An 18,075-nucleotide genomic window follows, 5' to 3' on the forward strand; every position below is an offset into this window, starting at 1 on the left:
GAAGTACTCCCCTTGGGAAGCTATGCACTGATGCCAGTGCCTAGTCCACCCTTCAAAGCAATTTTGGAACTCTTTTTCTGGAATGGCCATCAGAGCTGCCATCGTATTACCAGTGATGTCCTGAATGTCATCAAAATGTCTTTCTTTCAATATTTCCCTTATCTTTGGGTAAAGAAAGAAGTCATTGGGGGCCAGAACAGGTGAGTAGGGAGGGTGTTTCAATACAGTTATTTGTTTATTGGCTAAAAACTCTCTCCCAGACAGTGCCATCTGAGCTGGTACATTGTTGTGATGCACAAGCCATGATTTGTTGGTGAAAAGTTCAGGTCGTCTAACTTCTTCACACATCCTTTTCAGTACTTCCAAATAGTAAAGTTGGTTAGCTGTTTGTCCAGTTGGTACAAATTCATAATGAATAATCCCTCTGATATCAAAAAAGTTTAGTAACATCATTGCAACAAGTTTGCAAACTTGTCAAATCTCATATACACTCATGTACACATTTTTATATATAAAACTTTATATATATTTTACCTATATATGTTTATGAATATACATATTGATTTTATATTCAGATAGATATGTTTATATAAACATAATTAACATTTTCAAAAAAGGAGAAATTATACATATACATTTTCTTTACTTTTATTTTTTTTGTTTTTTAATTAAATTACATCTGACATTCAGTATTACATTGGCTTCAGGTGTACAGCATAGTGGTTAGGCATTTATATAACCTACAAAATGATCCCCCTGATAAGTCTTATCACCTAACACTGTATACAGTTACTACAATATTATTGACTATATTCCCTAACCTGTACTTTACATCCCCATGATTATTTTGTAACTGCCAAATTGTGCTTCTTAATCCCTTTCTTTTTTCATCCATACCCCCAACATTTTTTCCATCTGGCACTCATCAAGTTGCCCTCTGTATCTATGAGTTTGCTTCTGTTTTGTTCATTTATGTTGTTTTTTTAGATTCCACACATAAGTGAAATTATATGATATTTGTTTTTCTCTGTCTGACTTATTTTACTTAGCATAATGCTCTCTAGTTCCATTCATGTTGATGTAAATGATAAGATTTTATTCTTATTTATGGCTGAGTAATATTCCATTGTATTATATATATATATATATATATATATATATATATGTACCACTTCATTATCCATTCATCTTTGATTGGAGCACTTAATGCATTTACATTTAAAGTAATTATTGATAGGTATATAGTTATTACCATTTTATTAATTGTTGTGTGATTGTGTAGTTCTTTGTTCCTTTCTTGCTCTCTTCTCTTATATGTTGATGACTTTTTGTAGCATTGTGTTTTGATTCATTGTATATGTCTTGAAGATTTTTAGTTTGTGGTTACCATGTGCTTCGTATATACTAGGCTATGTTTATAGCAGTCTCTTTTAAGTTGATGGCACTTAAAGTCAAACATTCTGAAATCACTACCATTTGTACTCACTCCTGCCACATTTATGCTTTTGTCATTATTTTTTACTTCTTCTGTGTGTGTGTGTGTGTGTGTGTGTGTGTGTGTGTGTGTTTATCCCTTAATTTACTGTTGTAATTACACATGATCTTCCCACTTTTGCCTTTTAACCTTTGTACTAGCTTTAGTGGTAGTTGATCTACTAATTTTATTGTGTTTTTTACTTTGTCAGTGAGATATTTTTCTTTGCGATATTTTCTTATTCACATTTTTATTTCTTCCTTCTTTAAAAAGTCCCTTTATTATTTCTTGTAAAACTGGTTTGGTGGTGATGAATTCTTTCATCTTTATCTTATCTGGGAAGCTCTTTATCTCTACTTCCATTCTAAATGATAGCCTTGCTGGGTAGAGTAATTTTGGTTGTAGGTACTTGCTTCTCATCATTTTGAATATACTGTGCCAATCCCTTCTGGCCTGCAAAGTTTCTGTTGATAAATCTGCTGGTAGTCTTATGGGAGCTCCCTTGTAGATAACTACTTGCTTTTCTTTTGTTGTTTTTAAGATTCTCTCTTTGTCTTTTTTACTTTTGGCATTTTACCTATGATGTGTCTTGGTGTGGGCCTGTTCAGGTTCATCTTGTTTGGAACTCTCTGTGCTTCCTGGACTTGTATGTCAATTTTCTTCACCAGGTTAGGTAAGTGTTTTGTCATTATTTTTTCAAATATATATATATGATTTTATTGGGTAATTGGGGAAGGGGTTCACCATCTTAGCTGTAGAGGGCGCAGCATCACTGGCCCGCATATGTGGGGTCCATCCAAACTGGGGCCCTGCTGCTCAGAGCTGGTGTCCCAAGCCAACTCTTAACTAACGCGCCACTTGGCCAGCCCTCAAATAGATTTTTAATCCCTTGTTCTATCTCTCTTCTCCTACTGGTATCCTTATAGTGCAAATGTTGGTATCCTAGATTTTGTCCCAGAGGTCCCTCAAACTCTCCTTATTATTATTTTTTAAATTCTTTTTTCTTTTTGCTGTTATGATTGGATGTGTTCTAGCACTTTGTTTTCCAAATTGCTGACTCGATCCACTGCTTCACCTAATCTGCTGTTGATTCCATCTAATGTATTCTTCATTTGAGTTTTTGTATTTTTCATTTATGGTTGGTTCCTTTTTTTTGTTTTCTATCTCCTTTGTGATGTTTCCTATCTCTTTATTGATGTTCTCCTTGAGGTCATTGGATATCTTATAGCCAGTATTTTGAACTCTACATCTGATAGATTGCTTGCCTCCATTTTTTTGTTGTTGTTGTTTAGTTATTTTTCTGGAGCTTTGTTCTGTTTTTTCATTTGGGACATGTGTCTTTGTCTCCCCATTTTGTCTACCTCCCTATGTTTGTTTCTATGTGTTAGGTAGATCTGCTATATCTCCCAGTCTTGGCAGAGTAGCCTTATATAATAGGTGTCCTACAGGGCCTAGTGATGCAGTCTAACTGTTCAACTGAGCTGGGTGCTCCAGGGTTGTCCCTTCTGTTGGTTGTGTGTACTCTCCTGTTGTAGTTGAGCCTTGATTGCTTTTGGCACATCTGTGGGTGGGATTGACTCTCAGGTTGAATTGCTAAGAGGACTGGCTCTGACGATAGTGGCCAAGCTGTTGACTAGGGGCTGACCCCAAGGAGGGGGAATTCACTTCAGTGATGCTCTAGAGCCTGCCCAGTCCTCCTTTGGGTGTGTCATTTGTGGAGATAATTGAGTGGTACTCTGGTGTGGTCTGAAGCTGGCCACCAGGTGTTTTGGTTCTGGGGCCTCTTGGGAGGGGCTCTGGTGCAAGTTAAGTTCAGCTGTTGCCTGTATCTGGCCTGTGGTCACTGAGTAGGAGTTACAAATTGGTCTGTGGTTTGTAGCTGCCTCTGCTGGGCTTGGAGGGGCCTGGGAGTGGTTATGCTGTGAACTGAGGCCAGCTGCCACTACTGCTAGGCTTGGAGGCTGCTTAGCAAGAGGGATAGGGTACGCCGAGACCAGCTGCTGCTTTTGGGGTGTTTGTGGACCTTTGAGAGATTTTAGGAAAGTATGCGGCATGGGCCAAGGCTGGCTGCATGTGACAAACAGTCCCTGAAAAAGGTTCAGGCTGGTGCATAAATTGGGTAGGGTGGGGTTCAGAAAATCACCAGGGTGGGGCCACATCAGTGTTAGGCAGTCTGATGGAGACTCTCATTTTGTGCACATTTGTTCCTGTAGGTTTGGTAGGGGAAGGACTCAACAAAGGAACACTAATGCCTGCTGGTACTTTTGTCCCAGAGAAAGCTGCCCCTCCTGCCCTCGTCCTAAGCCAGACAATTCATTACCTTTACATATGTTTCTGGTGTTTTCAGAACTGCTGCCCCAGGACTGGAGCTCAGAGCAAATGAGCCCATCAGCAAGCAATTTGTGCTTAAGCCCTTTAAAGGGAATACCTGGGACTCCAGCAGCCCTCCATCTCACCAAGACAGAATTTCCACTGACTTTCACAGCCAGATGTTGTGGGACTTCTCTTCCTGGCACTGGTAGTTTGGACTGGGGAGCCCAGTGTGGGGTTGGGACCACTCACTCCTCAGTGGGGGCCTCCACAGCCAAGCTACCCCTCTCAACTCTTAACTGCCACATGTGGGTGTGGGAACCAGCCTGTTTTGCAACTCTGCCCCTTCTACCAGCCTGGAAGTGACTTCTTTATGTTATTAGTCATAGGAATTCTGTTCAGCTAGTCTTCAGGTGGTTGCTCTATGATTTAGTTGTAATTTTGATGTGGTCATGGGAGGAGGCAAGCACAGCATTTACCTGCTGCACCATTTTGACCAGCATTCTCTAAATATACATTTTAAAGCAGTCTGTACTTTTGTGAAGATTTCTTGATAGTAATGTAATTCAATATTCATTATATTATTTAATAATGAATGAATGAATACAAGTGAGCTATGCATTGACCAAGGGTGATATGTCATGAACAAAGGATTATGATTAATCCAGTTCTGTTCACCTAAATTCCAAAAATAACAATAAGAAAAACATAATAAAGAATAAAATCTTATAAAACAAGAAAAACATTACTGTTTAACTGAACTTGGGAAAAGAAATTCCCATTCTTTCCAAACTTGAGAGTATCATGAAACCATTAGGAAATTATTGGTAAATTTTATAACATAAAGTTTAACATTTACAAATACAAAAAAAATTCTATAAACATAGTTTAAGAGCAAATCTTGCCCTAGAGGAAAATGTTTGCAAATGATGAGACACATAAATAATTCCCTTAATATTTTAAGAGCTCTCCTAAATCAATAAGAAACACATTAACATAATAGAAATGTAAACAATGATTATACAGAAAATTTAGAGGAAAAAACTACAAATGACCAATATTAATTTGAAAATGTTTTCTTCAAATGTAAGTAAAGTGACAATGATATAGTATTTCATGTCTATCAAACACTTTAAGGTTTTTTATAAAAGGTACTACATAATTTTATAAAGAGCACAATGATATGAATGCTCCACTAATTGACCTCACTTTATAAGGAAGAAGATAAGTATTAATCAAATAATTACACAAAATGTATTATCACAAAGCGTAGTCATTTCTATGAATGAAATGTGCACAATGGCATAAGAGTATATAACAAGGAATCTTAATTCTAAACAATCAGGGGAGGTTTCCCCTGAAAAGTGATAATTGACCTGAAACTTGAGAAATGATTAAGGATTCAGTAGGAGAAGAAGGTGAACCCTAGACAGAAAACTACCTCAGCAAAGATCCTATTATGATGACTCAGGGAATAAAATGGAGGGTGATTTAGGTCAAGACTAATGATGGAGGCAGCAGCCAGACCATCCGGGGATTTGTGGATCACAGTAAAGTCTCCGGTCTTTATTCTAAGAGCAATCATTTAGTTTTGCAAATGGTGTTGGTTGCAGTATCAAGACTAGACTAAAGGGAATTAAGAGAAGTTGAAGGAGCTCATTGAAGAGACTGATGCAGGTATGTGGGAAAGCAGTGATAGTAATTTGATGAGGGAAATGAGCAGAAATATTTGTTAGAGTTTTATTTTTTTATTTTATTTATTTTTTTTAATTTTTTTTATAGCTGAGCCATCCTGCCATCTGTTGGCAGCTCAGCGGCAGCTCAGCTTGGGCCGGGAATCAAACCGCTGTTGCTCAGAGCTCACACTCTTGAACGAGCTCTTAACCAACTGAGCCACTCGGCTGGCCCTAGAGTTCTATTTTTTTTTAATTAAAAAGTCCAAATGTCCATTAAGGTGACAGTGTCATTTAATCAGCCACTGAAATTTGCTTTTGAAAAATATTTAATGACTTAGGCAAATATACAATGATATAAAGAAGAATGGAAAGCCACATATATAGGATGAACTTGAACTGGTAGGCACAGAAAAACTAAGTGAAAAAGGAGGACAAGTGAAAAGAAGAGGGGGAGAAATATCTATGGAAATGTTACTAGTGCCTTTATCAGGTAGGAATATAAATTAATTTTATTTTCATTTGTACAGATTTCACTAATTAGATTTTATATATTAAATGCATGTTCCTTTTAAAATCAGAAAAAAAGATGAGATATAATATAATAATATAATTTAGTTCATATACCCGTTTAGAAAAACAAAGCCAAGAAAAAATTATTTTAACAGCTCAAGAATCACATCAGATAGAATTGCATGCAGTATTCATTTTGATTAGATCAATTAGCTGGCGAAGCAAATATGTCACTGGATAATTCAGAGCTTCGAAAGGAGTGGCCTGGGTAACAGTATTTTCAACACTAACACTAGCAAAATTACCCATTCAGTTCCTTTTAAGTGTCTGGAACATTCGTGGTCCACTGAGAATCACAATTTTTGTGAAGATTAGCAAATACCTGACTGACTGAGTAAAGAACCAGGACCAAATGGGGTAACCAGCTTCAATTGTATGATTCATATATTTTCTATTCCTGCTTCTCCTTATCAAATACTCCTGGTTTTATGAACATTGTTAATAAATTATGTGAAAAGAAGTCAGCATTGTCAAGTAGCTAAAGCACAAGTTCTCCAAGCAAACTGCCCAGGACTGAATGATGTCTCCATTCTTACTAGCTTTGCGACTTGGGGCAAGACATTTACTGTCTCTGTGTCTCAGAATCTTCATCTGTAAAATGGGAATAATAGTATCACCATCATAGGATTTTTCACAAGTGGCGGAGTGGCTTGCATAGTGGTGAGGAACATGGTTCTAGAGCCTGGAAAATTCTCAGTCCCTCTTCTGTACAGAAGGAAGCTAGCCAGGTTGCTGTGTGTCCAGGAAAGGTTGGAGCTTTTGCATCGTCTCAAGTGTTTCCTTGAAAGTGGAATCCAGAAGACAAGTCTGGAGCAGTGGCATAAAGCTCACTGACTTTCCAGCTGTAATACATTTTCATTTTCCTAAACACACTGTAAGCACCAAAGGAAGAATGCATTGTATATAAAACCAGTCTTCCTGAGCTGTTCATTGTTCATAAAGAATTTAACATGAACTCACATACTTATTTTCTTATGTATGTTTTATATTAATTGGTTTATTTAAATAATACTTGAATTAAGTCTTCAAATGTAGTATTCTGGAGGACATTTAAATATTGCTGGCAACTAAAAAGTTTAGTTTTCTGCTCAGTCCTTTGACCAGTTCTCATGATTAACTGAGTAACAGCCAGGTGAGATTGCTTTTCTTCTCCTCATCAGGTAAAGCTGTCCTACAAGTATTATCAGAAATCAAGAAGGGAAGAATGTGGTGCTTCTAGGTTTCAGGGGTTCACTGGTTCTCTTTGAAGACTTAAGGGGTTTGGATCTAAGTTGAACTGAATTCAGATGTTGAAGTTAGACCAAGCAATTTGCTTCTGACTCTAGTTAATTCTTTAGTTCTAGTAAGTTGTTGTGTCAATGATTATGATAAGAGTTCTTATTATAACAAGCATCTTGGTTCGCTGGATGATGTCTTGATTACAAAGGGTTAAAAGAAATTCCTATCCTGAAAAGTTATACTATGCAGGCTCATAGATCAAACTCAGAAGATGGTGAGAGGGCTTTGGCTCTGCTGGCCATTCATCCACAGGAGGATCAGTTTAATAAGAAGTTCAGTTGAAGGGTTGGCTTTACTAGAAGCATACCAATTCATTCTATTATTCTAAATATTATGACATTCCTTCCTCACTTGTAAAATTGGAAAAGATTTTCTTGGGGAAAAAATAAGTGAGTAATTGTCTTGGATCTTTAGAAACAATTGGCAGCTGAATAATGTAAAACTCTTGGACACTTGAAGTGAGCCATTTCTTATGCAGATCCCATTTTCTCAAAGTGGCTGCTTGATCACACATGCAGGAATTCTGTTGGCTCCACATTTCTTTGCCACCAGAGTGATTATGAAAGATGTCTAGAGTTCTAGGCTCACCCTAAGGTAGATTCAATAGGGATGGTGTAGTAGGTACTCTGGTGTGCAGTCCAGACACTATCCTTCTAGAACCACAGCACTCGTTGCTCCAGGTTATAGAAGCTTTGGTTACTAATAGCTTTTACCTGAGTCTTTCTCTTGGAATTTCCCTGGGCTAAAGAAAGCCACCTCATCCAAGGTTGTACTCCCTTCCCGCGAGCAGCCTGCATCCAGTGACTGACTGCTGAGGAGAATACAAAGACTCCACCTCATGGCCTCCATTTGGGATGAATCTGAAGGTCTATTCCCAGCTCCAGGACTCCCAAGAGGACTGGCTGAGAACTCTGTTGGAGGACTGCATTGCAGTTCAACTTGTCCCTCTGCCTCATGCTGCTTTCTCTTTCTCTAATAAGTGTTGCTCCCAAGAGCACTTTCCAAAAAAATCTACATACAAATCTTCTCAGGGTCTCTCTCACAGGGAACCTGTCCTCTGACAGATGATGCTGTCAGGAGTAGTTCCAGAAAGTAGACTGTAAAGTGAGATCACGGAGCTGTATCACCCTCTCACCACCTGGTAGCAATCACCGATGGTGGGTAGGATACTTATAAACCTCAACATGTTGGGTGGTGTATTGTTAAAACAGTCACTGATGGTGACCTGGGATAGGATGCTGGTGAAAGGATATGTACCAGTAGAAGAGAGACTTAGTGCTAACATACAGCTAGGATGATCCTTGGAAGCTTGGAAGAAACAAAGGCCTGCTTTAAAATGAAGTAGAAATTATAGAACCACTGTGACAAACAGCTGAGATAGGGATCAACAGGCAGAGAGAAATGAATATGCTTGAGGGGACATGTGATTTCCACCTGGAAAACTTAATAATTGACAATATTTTGTGGGAGGACTAGGAAGACACTCTTTACCAAAGCAAGAAGAATTGCACTGGTGGGAGGGACACCCATGTCACTGGGAAACGCAATGATGGCTTTCTCCTGCTGGCAAAGAATGATAGGAGGAGATGATGCTGCAGAACTGGAAATGGGGATGCTAGAGGTCAAGTGTTTAATTATCAGAAGCAAGCTGTGCGCAATTATTGTACTGAGAAGTAAGTAGCAACTCAGGGTCTGACCTTCAGAGAGCTTAGAAATAATTAATAGGACACAATATTCCTAGGGGAGAAAGATAATGGACAATCGACAAGGATATTGCTTAATTTATACAACCAAAAGGAATAAAAGATCAATGATTAGGAGGCTAAGGGCACCAGCCCCAATAAAATAGGATGATCTCTTGCCCAGTTTCTAGACCTGAGCCAAGTTTCAGACTCAGAACCTACAGACTAAAGGAGATAGTGGGTCCACAGGAGGAAGAACTCTGCAACTCCATGGTAAATATATATGGCAATATTAATAATTCCCACAGTTCTTCACCCAAAGGAACCTACAGGTATTTATTCAGGTAACCATACACTGAGGAACAAGGAATATTCAGACACTTCAAGGACTCTTTGATATAGGGTCTAAATTGACATTGACACCCTGGAATCTGAAGCATCATCATGGACCTCCCTGTTAGGATAAATGAAGCTCTGACCCAGGGATGGCTCATGGTGGGTTCTTACCCCATCTCTAAACATGTCGTTGGTAATTGGTACAGATCCCACTTTGGTTCCTTGGCCTGTGGAATAAATATCACGGTAGTGAAGATTAAATGGAAGCCATAGTAACTGCCCGTTCCACCCCATTGAGATGATAAATAAAAGCAATATTGGATTTCAGAAGGAATGGCAGAGATGGTTGTTCCTATCATTTAACTTACCCCTATGAAAACCTTTGGATCCTGTTGAATGATAGTTTAGTACTGCACACTTAACAAATAGTAACCTTAATTCTAGCGGCAATGCCAGGTGCGATATTGCTATAGCAGATTAACATAGACTCAGGTGTATGGTATGCAGCCACTGATCAGGCAAACATATTATTTTCTACCTCTGTCAAAAAGAGGATCAACTCAGTTGACTCATGTTAATTGGAATAAATGAGCAAGAAGTAGCAAGTGTGTTAGAGGCCTTGATGAGATATATGTACCCCTTTATAAGACATGTATGCTCCAGAGGGTGGGAGATACACCCTATGAAGATTCAGAGAATGCCACATCAACGAATGTCACAGTGGGCAGAAGCATGTCTATGTCACCTCTATAGTAAAGAACAACCATAGCAGCTCATACTTCCCACCACTAGAAAGGTAGCACAATGCCTTGCAGTCCTTGTTAGGTAACGGGAGGCAAAACATTGTACACTTGGAAATACTTCTTGGACCCATTTATTGAGTGACATAAAAGCTACCTGCTTTCAGTGAGGCTCAAAGCAGATAAGAGGTCTGTAGCAGGTTTAGGCTGCAATACAAGTAACTCTAATATGGGCCATAAGGCCCAGCAGAGCTTATATCACTAGAGGTTTATGTGGTGAGGAAAAATACTATGTTGAATTTATGGGCCAGCTGATGTCAGATAGCATCTGTCATTCACTACCTCAGTGCTGGGACAATAGGCTCGTGAATGGAGTAGCCAGGATGGCAAGGATAGAGGCTATGCCTGGGTCCAACCTATCTGTTCCCACTTACTGTAACTTATATAGCTACTGATCCTTCTAAATATTTCACATGCCAGCAACAGAAACCAATACTGAGCCCCCTGTATAGCCCCATCCCTTGAAAAAAGTAACCAGCCAATTTATAGTAAGTTGATTATGTTGGATCAGTTTTACCCTAGAGAAGGCAGCATGCATTTCGTCATTCCTGCTGACACAGTCTTGGCCAACACTACTGATGTCTCCAGAATATTTAATCTACTGACCAGGTATCCCACATAATATCAAATCAGACCCAAAATCCCATCTATAACAAAGGGAGTGTTGTAGTGGGTCTTGATATATGGCAGCCCTTTGCCCAGAAGCCTGATAGAGTAATTCAATGGCCTTTTGAAAATGCAGCCCTGGCACCACCTGTGATGTTACCTGGCAAGGAAGGGAGGCCATCCTCCAGGATGCACGGTACACTCTAAGTCAGAGGTCAACACACTTGAGTCCAAGCACCATACCTGGCCCTTTCTTGTGAATAAAGTTTACTAGAGCACAATCATTCTCTTTCATTCACATATTACCTATCATTGCTTTCACACAGAGCTTAGTAGTTGTGACAAAAACCATATGGCCTGCAAAGCCTAAAGTATTTACTATTTGGCCTTTCACAAAAAAAGTATGCTAGCACCTGCTCTGAATCAATGACTATCCTAGTATTATGTCCCCAATAGATTAGTATCCATAGTATTATGTCCCCAATAGATTGAATACAGTGGTTCACGAACCAAGGTATAGAAACCAGATCAGCCCCACATATCATCACTTCCAGTGGCTCACGTGGGGGGATTATGTACTTTTCAGTCCAACAGCTTTATGCTCTGTGAGACTAGAGGCTAGATGGGGTAATGCTTTCCTTAGGGAATATAGTAAAAGTCCCATTTAAATTGTAAGGTATGGTTGCCATCCAGGTATTTTGGGTTCCCCAGGTAAAGAGACCAGCAGGAAAGCATAATTCGTCCAGAATTGTAGGGGGGGGGAGTAGAGTGGTTATTGTATAATGGGAACAGGGAAGAATACATTTGCTAACCAAATGATCCAATGAGGCATTTTTTGATATGCACCCCCAGTCCTGCTCAATTTGAGGGTAATAGTAAAATACAGTAGTGATGACCTGAGAATGACAGGGTGACCAGGGACTTAGATTGCTCATGAGTGAGGGTCTGGGTCACCCAGACCAGCAGAAGTGCTAACTGAGGTTGAGGGGAATCTTAATGGTTAGGAGAGGAGAGTGATGATATGCATCAGTTGCAGTGTTGACACAGCGATATGGTAGGGCCTAGAGTTTATACCACTAACCTTCATTGTGTGGTTCCCCAGAAAAAGAGACCAACTATAATGCTGGAAAAGCTGTTGTCAGATGGGAACGATTTGCAATAGGGGAAAAAAAGAAGAATCTGAGTGGCATAAAGGGGGGAATTAATTTTTTCCTTTGCTGATATCTCCAATATAATTTCATACCATTATTCTCTCTCACTACATTTTAATTACATTGGTCTCTTTTATCAACATGCCAAGTCTTTCAATCTTCTAGGTTGTTGGGTTTTTTCATTCTTTCTGCCTGGAATGCTCTTCCTCCAGCCTTTTCTATGGTGGTCTCAATTTCCTCCTTCAAGTCTCAGTTCAGATGTCACCTCCTCGTAACAGCTGTACCAGACCACCCTATATAAAGTAGCCTTCCCAGATTGTGTTCTATATCATCACCCTGTTTAATTTATAACACTTTTCATAGTCTGCTGTTTATGTTGTTTACTTGTGTCCTTCCTCCTAGAATATAAGTTGTATAAGGGCAAGAAAGTTGTTGTTTTTTTATTCATCATTATTTTCCCAATGCTAGACAGTGACAGGCATATACTAAGTGTGCAGAATACTGGTTAATTCAATACAGAAATGAATTAATGAAATTTAGATCTTGGTGGGAGCCAGATATGAGCATTATTAACAGGCACCCCCACATGTGACATTGATGCAAATTTTCTTCATACCACATTTTGAGAAAGAGTAATTGAGTGGTTGGGCAGTTAAAAAATAACTTACTTATTTCATATAAAATACTTTGATGATAATAATGATAATCTATAATTTTATTGATTTGCTTGCCATATGCCAATTCTGTGTTTATCACTATATGTATACTACCACATTTAATCTTATAACAACCTTATCATCATTTCTATTTCATTGATGAGGTAACTGCAGGGCAGAGTAGCCACATAGTTGGTCAAAGCTTATACAGTGGTAAGGAGCTTCAGAGCCAGAACTGAGTCTGTCTGATACCAACACCAATCCTTTCACTTTCTTACATCTCTTCTATCACACAAGTATACAAATGGTTCCCCAAACCTGTTGCTTTGAGTTGGTTCACTGATACTGTTCTCTGGTCTTCTTCACTTTTCTTTCTTTTTGCCTTGTCACTAAACAGGAAAGAACTCATTGCTTTAGCCAGATGGCAGCCAATCACAACTCTGAAAAAACTGACTGCCTTTATTTTAAATGACACATAAATCTTAATGTTTAAATCACCCTTTCAACATAGTGCCAGGAAAAAATACAGGGGAAATGATTGAATATATCAGAAATATTCATAAATCCCTTAGTGTGGAGAGGTTTGAAGCTTTCAAAAATGAAAAGGATATTTCAGGCCATTAGACATATTGTTTCAAACTGCTGGTTGAAAGATGACACCTCCTCAGAAAAGTTGGGCTTGAGGAGTCTTAGATGGTTTTTCAAGAACTCATGATACCAAATTAAATTGGGAACCTTGCCAAAGCATCATTTTCCCAAGACATTATTTTTTATTATCCTATTTGTCATTATGAATATTTTTTTGCTTCATAATGTACATGTAGTGGATGATTTCTAAAAGCGAGGACTATCTTCTCCCAAATAATATTCTATTTTCTTCTTAGAACTGTTCCCTCTCTACCTGTTGGACTTGTCTTTAGCCTAAACAACTATCCCCTTGGAGAACATAGAACAGATCTTCATAGCCTGGATTTAAATCAAAGGAGTAACAAAAATAAAGAGTCTTAGAATTGTTAATTGAATATAGAACTTAAACACAAAACAATATGTTTTGCTAACTATTCCTTTTTTTAGTGACAGAAAACAGAAGAGGAGAGATGGGGACTGATTGTTAACTCTGCTACTTAGAAATAAAAGTATAGGCAACAGTTTCTGGACAAGATGGTGTAGCTAGTAAATGCTGATTTGCCTCCTGTTATGACCATATCAAAATTACAACTAAGCTACAGAACAATGATCATTAAGAAATGCTAAAGTCTAGCTGAACCAAAGCCCTACAACTAAAGACATGCAGAAGAAGCCACCTCAAGACTGGTAGGAGGAGCAGAGACGCAGAATGGGCTGGTCCCACACCCATATATGACCATTAAAAATTAGGGGGGATATCTCAGCTGTGGAGGTCCCCCTGCCCCAGGAATGACAGATCCCAGCCCTACATTAAGCTCCCCAGGCCAGGGTGCCAGTGCTGGAGAGAGAAGTCAACACAACTTCTGGCTGTGAAAACAAGCAGAGATTGTGGCTGAATGAGATGATGGTAGCTACAGTCCCAAGAGTTTATCTTAAAGGACCTGTGCACGGACTTACTTGCTGACAGACTCATGCACTCCACTCTGAGCTCCAGTGCTGGGGCAGCAGTTCGAAAGGCTCCAGGGATATACAGGCACAAACTGAATTGTCTGATTTCAGTAAGGGCAGGAGGGGCAATTTTCTCCTGGATGGAGGAGCTGGCAGAAGCCATTGTTTCTTTTTTGAGCCTTCCCCATTCCTTGAGAACAGATGCAGTTGGCACCATATCTGACTCTCCAACAACCTAATGAATACCATCTGTCCTTCCCACCTTGGTGATTTCCTGATACCCTGCCCCACCCAACTTTCAGGCACACCCAAGTCACTTCCAGTGGCTTTACTCTACAAACAGCCTATCTTGGCTCATGCTATAGACTTTCCTAACTTCTCTCAAAGGTTCACAAAACCCAAACAAGTAGCATCTGGCTTCGGTGTGTCCCATACATCTGGCTGAGCATTCCTAAGCCCAGTACTAGTGACAGTCTCTGTTCTCAGCTTGGCCTCTCAAGGTACCTACTTAACACACAGAAACAAACATAGGGAAGCAGCCAAAAAGGGGAGAACAAAGAAACATGTTCGTGATAAAAGAACAGAACAAACCTCCAGAAATAGAACTAAACAAAATGGAGACAAACAATCTATCAGACTCAGATTTCACAACACTTGTTATAAAGCTACTCAGTTATCCCTGGGAGAATTTCAACAATGAGGTAGAAAACATAAAATGGAGGTAGAAAACACAAAAAAGACCTAGTCAGAAATAAAGAATACCATAACTGAAATAAAGAATACATTAGAGGGAATCAACAGCATATTTGATGAAGCAGAGGACTGAATCAGTGATTTAGAATATAATGTAGCAAAAAAACACCCAAATAGAACAGCAAAAAGAGAAACAAATCCAAAAAAAAATGAGGATAATTTAAGGGGCCTCTGAGATAATATCAAGCTTAACAACATTCATATCACTGGTATACCAGAAAGAGAAGAGAGAGAGTAAAAAATTGAAAACCTATTTGAAGAAATAATGATGGAAATCTTCCCTAATCTGACAAAGGAAATAGACATACAAGCCCAGGAAGTGCAGAGAGTCCCAAACAAGATGAACCCAAACAGGCCCACACCAAGACACATCATAATTAAAATGCCAAAGATTAAAGACAAAGAAAGAATCTTAAAAGCAGCAATAGAAAAGCAGTTACTTACTTACTCCCATAAGACTGTCAGCTGATTTCTCAATAGAAATTTTGCAGGCCTGAGGGACTGGCACCAAGTATTCAAAATGATGAAAAGCAAGGACCTACAAGATTACTCTATCCAGCAAGGCTATCATTTAAAATTGAAGGACAGATAAAGAGTTTCCCAGACAAAAGCTGAAGGAGTTCATCACCACCAAACCAGTATTACAAGGAATGTTAAAGGGACTTCTTTAAGATGGAAAAAAAAAAAGATCAAAATTATAAATAATAAAATTGCAATAGCTACATATCTATAAACAATTACTTTCAATGTGAATGGATTAAATGCTTTAATCAAAAGCCATAGGAGGGCTGAATGGATAAGACAAGATTCTTACATATCCTTCTTAAAAGAGATTCACTTCAGATTGAAAGACACACATAGACTGAAAGTAAAGGGATAGAAAAAGATATTTCATGAAAATGGAAACAAAACAAACAAACAAAAAAATCTGGGATAGCAATAATTTTTCCAGACAAAACAGATTTTAAACCAAAGGCTATAACAAGAGAGAAAGAAGGACTCAGTATTGGGTATTGTACTGAGTGGAGTATGTCAGACAGAGAAAGACAGATACAATGTGACTTCACTTATGTGTGGAATCTAAAGGGGAAAAAAATGAACAAACAAACAAAACAGAAACAAACTCATAGATACAGAAAACATTTTGATGGTTACCAGATAAGATAGGGGTTGGGGGAATGGGTGGAAAAGAGGAAGGAATTAAGAAGTACAAATTGGTTGTTACAAACTATTCATGGGAATGTAAAGTAAAGCATAGGAAATGTAGTCAATAATATGGAAATAACCATGTATAGTGCCATGTGGGTGCTAGACTAGTCAGGGGAATTGCTTTTTAAATTATATAATTGTCTAACCACTATGCTGTACACCTGAAATTAACATAAATTAGCTTTGAATGTCAGCTGTAATTGAAAAATTAAAAAGGGAGGGAGAAAGGTGAAGGGGAATGAGAGGTTCAAATTTCCAGGTATAAAACAAATAAGTCATGGGGATGTAATATACAACATAGGGAATATAGTCAACAATATTGTGATAGCATGGTAAGGTGCTAGATGGTTGCTGAACTTATGGTGATCACTTCTTTAGGTATATAAATGTTGAATAACTATGGCATACAACTGAATGTTAGCTATATTTTTAATAAAAATCTTTAAAAGAAAGTAGAAGTAACAAACCAAAGAGGTACCCAATTACTGTCTAAGAAGTAAATAAAGAACAATAAATGAAATAACTTTATTATTATAAACTTTATAACTTAGTTCTGTGAAAAGGTTCCTTGGAAATAAATTAATTTATTTCCATAGGGGCCAGAATTTCACATTTAAAAATGAATGAAAGGTTTTTTGTACTTTATATTGAAAACTAAAATAAAAAATTATGAAAGTATATTTATTAAACTAAATAATATAATTGGATTATTAAATTAAATATACTTTAACTATATGCTAATATTAGGAAGGAATAGAGGATACATCAAATCTTTTTTTTGGTGGGGAAATCAGACAAAATTATTTGATATAATGTTATGAATCCTTTGTTTTACATTTGACCTTTTACAGAATTGAAGGATCATTTTTGCAAAGAGATATAAAGGCCTCATCAATTTTTTCTAATATTTTACAATTTGTTATTCAAAATTATTTTCATTCGTGTCATTATTTTCATCTTCAGTTTTAAACTGAACTAACTCTTCCAGGTTATTTGTCAATAGGTTTGCCTGTGACTTTCCAGCACCTTTTTCTTATACTTGCAAGATGGGATAACCATTCATAAACTAATAGTTTCACAGAATGGGTAATGGATTAATGAAATTACTAAACAGAGAAAGGTATTTGAGTGGGAACCAATCTTTAAATTTATATTTTTGTGCTTTGACTTGGCTTTCCTAAAGAACACCATGTCTGCAGATACTTTGTGAGTAAGAAGAATTCACAGAATAGCGGAGCGGTTTAAAGAAAATGCTGTGGAGTGAGATGATGGGTATTTGTCTGCTCAGGCTGCTGTAACAAAAACTGCAGACTGAGTGTTTTAAACACAGAAATTTATTTTCTCACAGCTCTATAAGCTATAATTCCAAATCAGAATGCCATTGGGGCTGGTTTCTAGTGAGGCCTCTCTTCCTGGCTTGTAGACAGCCTTCTTCTCATTATGCCATTACAAGGCCTTTCCTAGCTGCATGCGGAGAGATATCCCTGGTGTCTCTTCCTTTTAAGGACATGAATCCAACCAAATTAGGGCCTATCCTTATGACCTCATTTAATTTTAATAACCTTCCCACAGGCCTTATCTCCAAATACAGTCACATTGGGGATTAGAGCTTCAACATATGGATTTGGGGGAACATAATTCAGTCCCTAGCAACACGTGCTCATATCATAGCTCCATGGAATCCTTCCTGTTTGAGCATGGTCAAATTGTAAAAATTCATTAGTCCTAATTTGATCATCTATGTAATGTGGATAATTGTGTTACTCAACTCATAAGACTTTGACATTGATTAAAAGCAATAGTGCAATTTAAGGACTCAGCACAGTACTTGGCATAGAATAAGTGCACAGTAAACATGGGTTGTTATTGTGGGTTCCTGTTGATACCCCAGTACTGATTAAATCTGAAAAATGAAAAGGGGGTGGCTCCTTTTCTCCATGGCAGTTAAGAAATGGGGTAGCTGGTGATTGTGAAGAGGGGATAGTGTGGTGGGAAACAG

Source organism: Hipposideros armiger, unplaced genomic scaffold (assembly GCF_001890085.2).
Source record: "Hipposideros armiger isolate ML-2016 unplaced genomic scaffold, ASM189008v1 scaffold_125, whole genome shotgun sequence".
Classification (NCBI taxonomy): Eukaryota; Metazoa; Chordata; class Mammalia; order Chiroptera; family Hipposideridae; genus Hipposideros; species Hipposideros armiger.